At 39.1% G+C, this 10,471-nt stretch overlaps 2 long non-coding RNA genes across 3 annotated transcripts; both read right to left on the bottom strand.

Annotated features, from left to right (window-relative positions):
• Positions 1-7,442: 7,442 nt before the first annotated feature.
• On the bottom strand, positions 7,443-8,978 carry LOC118560396. 2 transcript variants are annotated; one of them, XR_004929308.1, is made up of 3 exons: positions 8,890-8,978; positions 7,589-7,803; positions 7,443-7,480 (listed from the first exon to the last, which is right to left on the bottom strand). It is a non-coding gene; the product is annotated as an uncharacterized LOC118560396 (long non-coding RNA). The 2 variants fall into 2 exon arrangements; XR_004929309.1 differs by lacking the exon at positions 8,890-8,978 and adding an exon at positions 8,317-8,480.
• Positions 8,979-9,034: 56 nt separating this feature from the next.
• LOC118560395 lies at positions 9,035-10,254 on the bottom strand. The gene is made up of 4 exons (XR_004929307.1): positions 10,069-10,254; positions 9,882-9,984; positions 9,366-9,558; positions 9,035-9,121 (listed from the first exon to the last, which is right to left on the bottom strand). It is a non-coding gene; the product is annotated as an uncharacterized LOC118560395 (long non-coding RNA).
• Between the last annotated feature and the right edge of the window lie 217 nt (positions 10,255-10,471).

Here is a 10,471-nt window from a genome sequence, read left to right as displayed (position 1 = left end):
GCACTCTCCCTCTGAGCTATACTGTAGCTCCATATATGGGCATGCATTATTGGGACCATAATGGGTTTGGTCCTCCATTGAAAAGCATTGGATGTTTGACACCTCATAGCTTGGAGATGCTTTATGCGACGTAGCCCAAATTGTTTGTGGAGCTTTCTCTCTAAAGGAAGAACAGACTCTGTGAAGCAGAAGTTGGTGAGACTTTCCTAGAGCTACTTCCGGTTAGCAACATGCTAACCGTTAGCCGCTAACAAGGTTGTGTTCAGTACCACCGGGTGAGTGTACTCTGTCAGTTTGGTCCAAATCCTGTACTGAGAAGTGCCTCAAATAGGGGTGCCAATACTTAATGTCACCAAACGTGACCAAAGTTCATGGGTCACATTGGCCTCCTTTAGCAACTCATCCTCACCACATCTGGGCCCAGAACTCAACATTTGACCAAAATGGTGTGTAGTGCCATTTCCCACATGTGGGTGGTGCTGTATTGGCCAATTGGGTCGTGTCTGGGCATCATGCCAGGTCCTGTTGGAAGCAAAGGCCCAATAGGAAAGCATGTAAAATCCAAAATGGCACAGAAAACTGACACATGGCTGAAAGTCACATGAAAATTTTAAAATGTTAAGAGGAAGTGACTGTGCGAATTTCAGATTTCTACATTAATCACAGCCACTGCAGTGAGCGATGAAAGTTGCCATTGTATCTCAATGGAGCGTCTCCCTCTGGGCCTCAGAGTTCCGTCGTCATGGAAACTCACTGACACACCTGCAGCGGCCAGAGTACCGAAGTGCAGAGACTTTGCTCACAATAAGTCCCATTGGATTATAATGGAGAACTTTGCCCCGAACAACGCTCGATATCTCTTCATCCGTAAATGGTAGAGACGTAATTTTTTCTGCGTTTAGTTCGTAACGGATAGGGGAAGAAGAAAAGCTATCGTTTTTTGCTAGAAAAAGTTTAATAAAGGTGTAAAAAATTATGATCTAAATGGCATTTTTGTGGATTTTCAGAAATCCTCTAAAAAGGGTCCCGAACAAATCGCTGTAACTCAAGAAGTATAAGAGATATCAAAATAATTCTTTCACCATGAGTATCAGCAGGCTTTTGAGGACCATGACGCTCATTTTTATGTTTGTACAAAAATCGATGTAGACACAGCGACGATGTAAAAAAGTGGTTGATGTGGGAAAATGCAGCTCCAAAGCGTTTTTAGGATTTTGCACATTCGCTACTCCCGAACAAATTGTTCCTGTGGAAAAACTGTAACAGTTATCCACAAAATTCCTTTTTTGTGAGTGCCAGAAGGGTTGGGACATTCATGTGTGAAAGTCTCATGTCTGTACATAAAACGGTTTAGGAGTAGCGACGATGCGAAAACATGTGATGTTTTGGATTTTTAGACGTCATTTTTCAAAACCGCTCCATAGGAAATAAATGGGGGAGGTTTCGGGTTTGTGTCGGTCTGAGGTGATTTGCGAAAAATCTATAAATGCCACACCAATGAGGGTTACATTTCCCAAATCCTGACAAAAATACCTACGTTTTGATGTATAATTTGTCTACGTAGAGTGAAAATTGAGCGAGTAGGCTCAAGTTGTTTGGAGTTTTGAAATTTTAAAAAAAGCTAGAGTGGGCCACTCTAGCGGTTGGAGAATTCCGTCATTGACTTTCATTGTAAACGATGATTTTGCTGATTTTTGGACATGAGCTTTGAGGAGTACTTGTGAGGAGACGATAACAGATATCCACATCCCATTTTCACTTCTGAGTAGTTCACAGATATATCTACAAACTAGAAGTTAAACGGTGTTCATAGGTGAAAGCATGGCGACACAGTACAGCTTTGAAAATGGTCATTTTGAGGCTTTTTTTAGGCTTTCTTTCTACCCGACTCCATTGATTATTATGGGTTTTTGGGGGTTGGTTTTTCCGCTAATTTTGTTGCCATGGTAACTCGAAATCCCAATAAAAGTAGTAGCACACTATTCCCGACCGAGCCGGACGTTTTGCTACCTATGTTGTAGGGGTGCACGCTACAATTCGGGCCGCATTAAGCGTCAAACAATTAAGAATATTAATAAGATAGAGACGCGTTTAGAGGTGCATAGTAATAGGTGCCTCCATGCATTTGAATTGGAGGCAGTGCTGTGCGAAGCACAGTACTGCCAAATGCTATGGCAGGCGCCTAATAATAATTTTAAAGAAACCCTTATTAGGTGCATAACATAAGGCCTCCGCCATGCATTTTCAATGCATAGGCGGGCGCCTAATAAAGAAACCCTTATTAGGTGCATAGCATAAGGCCTCTGCCATGCATTTTCAATGCATAGGCGGGCGCCTAATTATCAGTGAGAATGCTATACAGCATTCTCACTTATTGTTTTCCTGTTTTTCTTTATTATTATTATTATCAGTGAGAATGCCTATTGTTTTCCTGTTTTTCTTTATCAGTGAGAATGCTATACAGCATTCTCACTTATTAAGTTCCTTCAGGTCTTGATTATTATTCCGTACGTTTTTCGGCATCTAACTACTCCTGCATACTTCAACCGATTTAAACAATTTTCGTATCAAAACGTTCAGCTCGTTCACGACATTACTGCTATGTCTTTTTGTAATTATAACTTTTATAATATTTAAAATATTTAACTTTTTGTGCGTTTTTTGCTCTCATTGAAATTGAATGGAGAATCCTTCAAATTCTTCAAATATTTCGGCTTTTTGTAATCTTACTGCTTCAGCCTACTTTCAGCTAGAAACGTCATTGAACTTTTAAAATGTAGTGATATCTTTTGGCTATTATGGTATATTTCAGCTTTTTCATATCTTTTACCTTTTTCGTATAGTACGTCTTTAAAATAATTTTGGCTTTTAAAGAAATTCAGCAAATAACATGCGTTGCTACGGTCGTCAAGGAGGCTCTTTTAGAGTGCGAAATTCAACAAATTCTTCTTCTCCAAACAACTTCTTCTCACTCGCTCAATTTTAACCCTATCCACATAAATTATACATCAAAACGTAGGAATTTTTGTCTGGATTCGGAAAATTTAACCATCATTTGTGTGGAATTTATAGATTTTTCGCAAATCACCTCAGAGCGACAGTAACCCGAAACCTTCCCCATTCATTTCCTATGGAGCGGTTTTCAAAAATGACGTCTGAAAATCCAAAATATCACATGTTTTCGCATCGTCGCTACTCCTAAACTGTTTCATGTACAGGCATGAGACTTTCACACATGAATGTCCCGACCCTTCTGGCACTCATAAAAAAGGAATTTTGTGGATAACTGTTACGGTTTTTCCGCAGGAACAATTTGTTCGGGAGTAGCGAATGTGCAAAATCCTTAAAACGCTTTGGAGCTTCATTCTTCCACAACATCCACTTTTTTACATCGTCGCTGTGCCTACACCGATTTTTGTACAAACATAAAAATGAGCTCCATAGTCCTCAAAAGCCTGCTGATACTCACAGTGAAAGAATTATTTTTATATCTCTTATACTTTTTCAGCTACAGCCATTTGTTCGGGACCGTTTTCAGAGGATTTCTGAAAATCCATAAAAATCCCCTTTATATCATAATTTTTTTACGCCTAAATTAAAATATTTCTAGCAAAAACCGATAGTATGTCCTGTTCTCCTATCCGTTACGAACTAAACGCTGAAAAAAATTACGTCTCTACCATATACGGATCAGGAGATATGGAGCGTTGTGCGAGGCAAAGTTCTCCATTATAACCCAATGGGACATATTTTGAGCAAAGTCTCTGCACTTCGGTAGACTGGCCCGCTGCAGCTGTGTCAGTGAGTTTCCATGATGACGGAACTCTGAGGGCCAGAGGGAGAGGCTCTATTCGGCAAGAATGGCAACTTTCAACACTCACTGCAGTTGCTGTGAGTAATGTAGCAATCTGAAATTCGCACAGTCACTTCCTCTTGACATTTTAAAATTTCAAGTGACTTTCAGCGATATGTCACTTTTTTTCCCATTTTGGATTTCACATGCTTTTCTATTGGGCCTTTGCTTCCAACAGGACCTGGCATGATGCCCAGACACGACCCAATTCGCCAATACAGCACCACCCACCTGTGGGAAATGGCGCTACTGACCATTTTGGTCAAATGTTGAGTTCTGGGCCCAGATGTGGTGAGGCTGAGTTGCTAAAGTAGGCAGATCTGACCCATGAACTTTGGTCACGTTTGGTGACATTAAGTATTGGCACCCCTTTTTGAGGCACTTCCCAGTACAGGATTTGGACCAAACTGACAGAGTACAATCACCCGGTGATACTGAACACAACCTTGTTAGCGGCTAACGGTTAGCATGTTGCTAATCGGAAGTAGCTCTAGGAAGCTCGTATAAACTTCTGCTTCATAGAGTCTGTACTTTCTTCAGAGAGAAAGCTCCATAAGAAATTTTGCCCACGTCAATTTTTTCAAATTTCTTCAAATTCTTCAAATTTTTTCAAATTTTTCAAATTTTTCAAATTCCTTCAAATTTTTCAAATTCCTTCAAATTTTTCCAATTTTCTAAATTTTTCAATTTTTTCAAATTCTTGAATTTTTTCAACTTTTACAAATTTCTTCAAATTTTTAAATTTTTTTCAAATTCCTTAAATTTTTCAAATTCCTTCAAATTTTTCAAATTCTTCAAATTTTACAAATTTCTTCCAATTTTTTCAAATTCTTCAAATTCCTTCAAATTCTTCAAATTTTTCAAATTTCTTCAAATTTTAAATTTTTTTTCAAATTCCTTAAATTTTTCAAATTCCTTCAAATTTTTCAAATTCTTCAAATTTTACAAATTTCTTCCAATTTTTTCAAATTCTTCAAATTCCTTCAAATTCTTCAAATTCTTTCAAGATTTTACATTTTTTCAAATTCTTCAAATCTGATTTCAATGTTTTCTGCATCTTCTGCTCAATCATTCTGCAGATTAGCATTCTCACTCGCTGTTGCGTAGCATTCTCACTTATTGTTTTCCTGTTTTTCTTTATTATTATTATTATTATTATTATCAAGTGAGAATGTTATACAGCATTCTCACTTATTAAGTTCTTTCAGGTCTTGATTATTATTCCGTACGTTTTTCGGCATCTAACTACTCCTGCATACTTCAACCGATTTAAACAATTTTTTTATCAAAACGTTCAGCTCGTTCACAACATTACTGCTATGTCTTTTGGTAATTATAACTTTTATAATATTTAAAATATTTATCTTTTTGTGAGTTTTTTTAGAGTGGCCACTCTGCCGTTCCTATAGATTTTCCTTCTCTGAACAACTTCTTCTCACTCGCTCAATTTTCACTCTATTCACATAAATTATACATCAAAACGTAGGAATTTTTGTCTGGATTCTGGAAATGTAACCATCATTGGTGTGGGATTTATAGATTTTTCGCAAATCACCCCAGAGCGGCGATAAACCCAAACGCTCTCCATTGATTTTCTATGGAGGTGTAGTGAAAAATCACACCTGACATTCCCAAGCGACACATGTTTTCACATCGTCGCTACCCCTAAACCCCCTCATGTACAGGCATGAGACTTTCACACATTCATGTCCAGACCCTTCTGGCGCTCACAAAAAATGAATTTTGTCGATAAATGTTACGGTTTTGCCGCAGGAACAATTTGTTCAGGAGTAGCGTTTTGGGAAAATGCTAAAACAGGATCAGACTTCCATCCCACCAAATGAGGCACTTATCTACATCGTCGCTACTGCTAAACCATTTCATGTACAGGCATGACACTTTCACACATGAATGTCCCGACCCTTCTGGCACTCACAAAAAAGAAATTTTGTCGATAACTGTTACGGTTTTGCCACAGGAACAATTTGTTCGGGAGTAGCGAATGTGCAACATCCTGAAAACGCTTTGGAGCTTCATTCTTCCACATAATCCACTTTTTACATCGTCTCTGTGCCTACACCGATTTTTGTACAAACATAAAAATGAGCTCCATAGTCCTCAAAAGCCTGCTGATACTCACAGTGAAAGAATAATTTTGATATCTCTTATAATTTTTCAGCTTGAGCCATTTGTTGGGGAACCTTTTTAGAGGATTTCTGAAATTCACTAAAAATCCCCTTTATATCATAATTTTTTACGCCTTTATTAAACTTTTTCCAGCAAAAACCGATAGCTTGTCTTCTTCCCCTATCCGTCACGAAATAAACGCAGAAAAAATTACGTCTCTACCATTTACGGATCAGGAGATATAGAGCGTTGTTCGAGGCAAAGTTCTCCATTATAACCCAGGCAGACTCTGACAGAAAGTGTCTGCACTTCTGTAGACTGGCCCACTGCAGGTGTGTGAGTGAGTTTCCATGATGACGGAACTCTGCGAGCCAGAGGGAGAGGCTCCATTGAGATAGAATGGTAACTTTTGACGCTCACTGCAGTTGCTGTGATTAATGTAGGAGCCTGAAATTCGCACAGTCACTTCCCCAGATAACAATTTTTTATGGCCCAAATTTGGCCCAAATGTGGCTTGCCATTTTGGAAAAGCTTTGGAATGATGTACGGCCCAAATTTGGGCCAACTCTGGCATGCCAAATAAAGAACAAATCTCAGCCAAAAGTAAGCCAAAATGGATTTTGGAATTCCAAAGTGTTGCCAAACCTACCCCAGAGAGAAGCCAAAAACCCATAACCTTGCCAAAAACTAGCCTAAACTGATCCAAAACGATGCCATAATTGAACCAAAATGATGCCACAATATATTTTTAATTCTATTTACTTATTTATTTATTCATTCATTCATTCGTGTGATAACTATATCCTAGGCTCATGTGCTATTTATGTGTTATATCTGTATGTATAAAAACGAAACAAACATTTTATATATATATATATATATATATATATATATATATATATATATATATACTTTATTTTTTAATTAATGTCTTAAAACAATGAATTAAGGATTGATACAATTATTCTGCTGGCTGCCCTCGGCTGGAGCCTGCAGCCGATTTTTCCTCCCCCCCCCTCGATCCCCAGCCCAGTAGAACCACCTTTTAATAGCATCAGCAATGGTCAGATCAGTTGCTTCCAGACAGACTGGGTTATGTCTGACAGCATCTGAAAATGACATAACAAATTAAAGAAAAACAATACTGCAGAAAAACTTAATGTGGTACAAGTAACATGGCAAACAGCTCATCCAATTTACAAACTGCAATCGTGATCATTAAACAGTGGTCATGAGCATTGCCAAAAGGGCATGGGAGATTAAATTCTGTTTAATTCTAATCAAGACAAATAATAATAATAATAGAATAAATAGTCAATATGGGTGCAGGATAATCCTTACCTGTCACAACTGCCCTGAGGTGGAGCTTTTCAAAAGGCACCTTGCCATTCAAGCCACGCCATGAGATCGTCTTAGCAAGGTCATTTTTGATGGCCTGTTTTAAAATGCGCCACACAGTTTCTTTTACTGTTGCCCCCCTGCCAATCCAAGAGTGATGACCTAAGTACAAAAAGAAAAAAAAAATTAGGAATTCAAAATAAAAGAGTCCCATTTTCCATCATCAATTCGGCATAAACATAAATAAAAAAAAAATTGAAAGCAGCTCACCAGTTCCTTACGGAGGTCTGGTTGATTTGCTAGATCCTTCTCAAGTTTATACAGGGCAGGCTTATCACTCAGAGGGAAGATGGTCATGTGGGATGAAGTGATGGGAATCCCTGTGACACCACTGTTGGATCTTTGCAAATCTTGGATCATTCTGATTATGTTCTTTTGCTGATCCATTAGAATTTGTTGATTTATCAGAACTTCTTTCAGAAGAGCTGAAAAAGAAGAATTGTTTAGTTCAAATGTGTAGTTTTAAATTATCAGGGCATGTACAGTCATGGATGAAAATATTGGGACCCTTGAACTTTTTCAAGAAAGTACATGGCCCCTACAGACAATGTGGAGGTTCACAGATGTTTTGGGGTTGCTTTGCTACATCAGGCACCAGAGACCTTGTCTGCATACATGTCATTATGAAATCTAAAGACTGATAAAAATCAAGGGGCATAAGGCATTATGCAATAGAGGTTATTGTCATTTCAGTAGGACAATGACCTTAAACACCAAAAAGTAACCAGATGTGGTCCTAAAGTGGCCGTCAATTAATCTATCCAAGTCCCATAAAACTCTCTATGTGTGTGTGTGTATGTGCAGCGGGCCTGTGTGTGTGTGGGTGGATATGGGTTTATATGTATGCGTATGTGCATGTGTGTATGTCTCTACAACTGTGTCTCTCTGGGTATTTAGGTGGGATGGGAGGGTTGGGTCTTCTTTTTTTTTTTTTTTACCTCCGCCAAGGAGGCAATGTTTTCAGTCGCGTTGGTTTGTCTGTCAGCAGGATAACTCGAAAACTTGTGCACGGTTTGGATGAAATTTTGTACAGTTGTTGGAAATGACAAAAGGAACAAGTGATTAAATGTTGGTGCATTTCTGTAGCCTAAGTAACATAAACAATGCAATTGTTACCTCCGTTTGAAATGTAGTGCTTACCGCGGTCACGTGGCCAGATGTCCGGGTCGCGGTGGCTGCTGGGTATTGTAGTTGGCTTGTGCTGAACATGTTTCCCAGTGTGTGGAGCCAAATTGGTAACGTAGTTAAGCACATCCACAGCATGTAGATGTTATGGCATTGCATCAGTGACCCCATGGCCTTGGCGGAGGTTTGCACTCTCTCAGTGCTTCTAGTTTTGTTTTGTTTTTTTCTCTTTCTTATCGCTGTTGTCGTTTTTAGCCTCTGTGAGGCACTTTTTGTTGCTTTTAGGTATGACAAGTGCCATTTAAATAAAATTTGATTTGATTTTTGAATTGACCTGTGGTGAGATCTCAAAACAACAGTTGGGAGAAGGCACCCTTAAAACTTACTTCCACACATTTGGTTGCAGCCTCTCATGTACCCATGATAGGGTGGACTAACAGGCTGGGCTGCTGTCACTGCGATGCTGCTGCTCTGCTGCTGCTCTGACCCTGCCATGCTGCTGCTCTGCTGCTGCTCTGACCCTGCCATGCTGCTGCTCTGCTGCTGCTCTGACCCTGCCATGTCACCATAATGTTGCTCTATTGCCTGGCGGAGGGTTGACCCCAGGTTCATTACATGCTGAAGGTGAATGTAGAAAAAAGAATATAAGAATTTTAAACCTATGAACTTGGTCATTAGTGAACAACAATGTAAGTTGTCAATTAAGCCTAAAGCTGCATATTATCTGACATTTTAATGTCAAAAAGGTTGCTGACTGCTGATCAATCATCCCTATTCCCTGAATCCCTGAATAATCCCTAAAGAGCTAATTTCAAACATATTTATTTACAACTAGAGATAAAATGATTATGCAATTCTATACCTGAGAATTCTGAGGCTCCTCAATAGATGAGGGGACCTCAACAAACCCACATTCTGTATTTGGCATCAGAATGAAGCGCCTGGAATTGGAGGGAGGTCTTGGGATAGCGGGGGCCTTGGGAAGAGACACAGTCTTCCTTTTCGGTGGACTGAGGTTTTCCTCCTCCTCCTGGTCTCTATTATATCTACTTGGCCTTTGTTAGAGAGACACAAAAGACACAGACATCAACATCGGCATCAGATACAAAGAATGAACTGAACTCCTAGTATTTAATACAAAAGTAAACAGAGAATATTATGTGCCCAGCAGGTATATAACACTGTTATATGAAAACATTGTCATATGGTAATTCTAAAGTAAATTGACCCATACGCATGCCACTTTTTAAAGAATGTGTGTGTGTGTGTGTGTGTGTGTGTGTGTGTGTGTGTGTGTGTGTGTGTGTGTGTGTGTGTGTGTGTGTGTGTGTGTGTGTGTGTGTGTAGAGAGAGAGAGAGAGATGCATAAAAGTCATACTTAAGTTTTCTTTTAGGCCGCATGTCTTGGTCGTCTGCCTCTGATGTATAGTCCGTCTGTTCCAGAGCCAGTGAAACTCGCTTACGGCACTCTAAAATACTGTCTGTTGAGTAGAACACAATTTTAGGATTATGTTTCCTTTTGACATTACTAATCAGTTCATTTTCTAAAGTAAAGTAGAGTAAACCTGAAGAATAAAATATCCTGGCGTCTGTGTAAACAGGCCATGTACTTTGGGCCTCCTCCAGCTGCTTGATGGCCCTCTGAATTCCCTGGCTCTTGTAGGGAGGCCACCTACAGGTCCCTTCCTGAAACCAGGATGTTGGGGCAACCTCCACCTCCTCATCTTTGTCAAAGCAGATGACTGAGTACATCTTTTCTGCAAAGTGAGAACATAAATGTAACAACATTATGACAGGATTTTGCTTGGGAGTGTAAGCTAATCTTTTTCTCTCTTTTCTTTTGTGCCCACCACCACCATTCCAGAGGACAAATAAAAATTATTCATCATAAATCTGAACATGTTATAATCAATAATCAATGACATATTGTTAAACAACAATACTAAAAGTAATTATTAAATTCCTCTG

This window comes from Fundulus heteroclitus, unplaced genomic scaffold, assembly GCF_011125445.2.
Source record: "Fundulus heteroclitus isolate FHET01 unplaced genomic scaffold, MU-UCD_Fhet_4.1 scaffold_428, whole genome shotgun sequence".
NCBI lineage: Eukaryota > Metazoa > Chordata > Actinopteri > Cyprinodontiformes > Fundulidae > Fundulus > Fundulus heteroclitus.
This window is presented reverse-complemented; position numbering and strand designations above follow the sequence as displayed.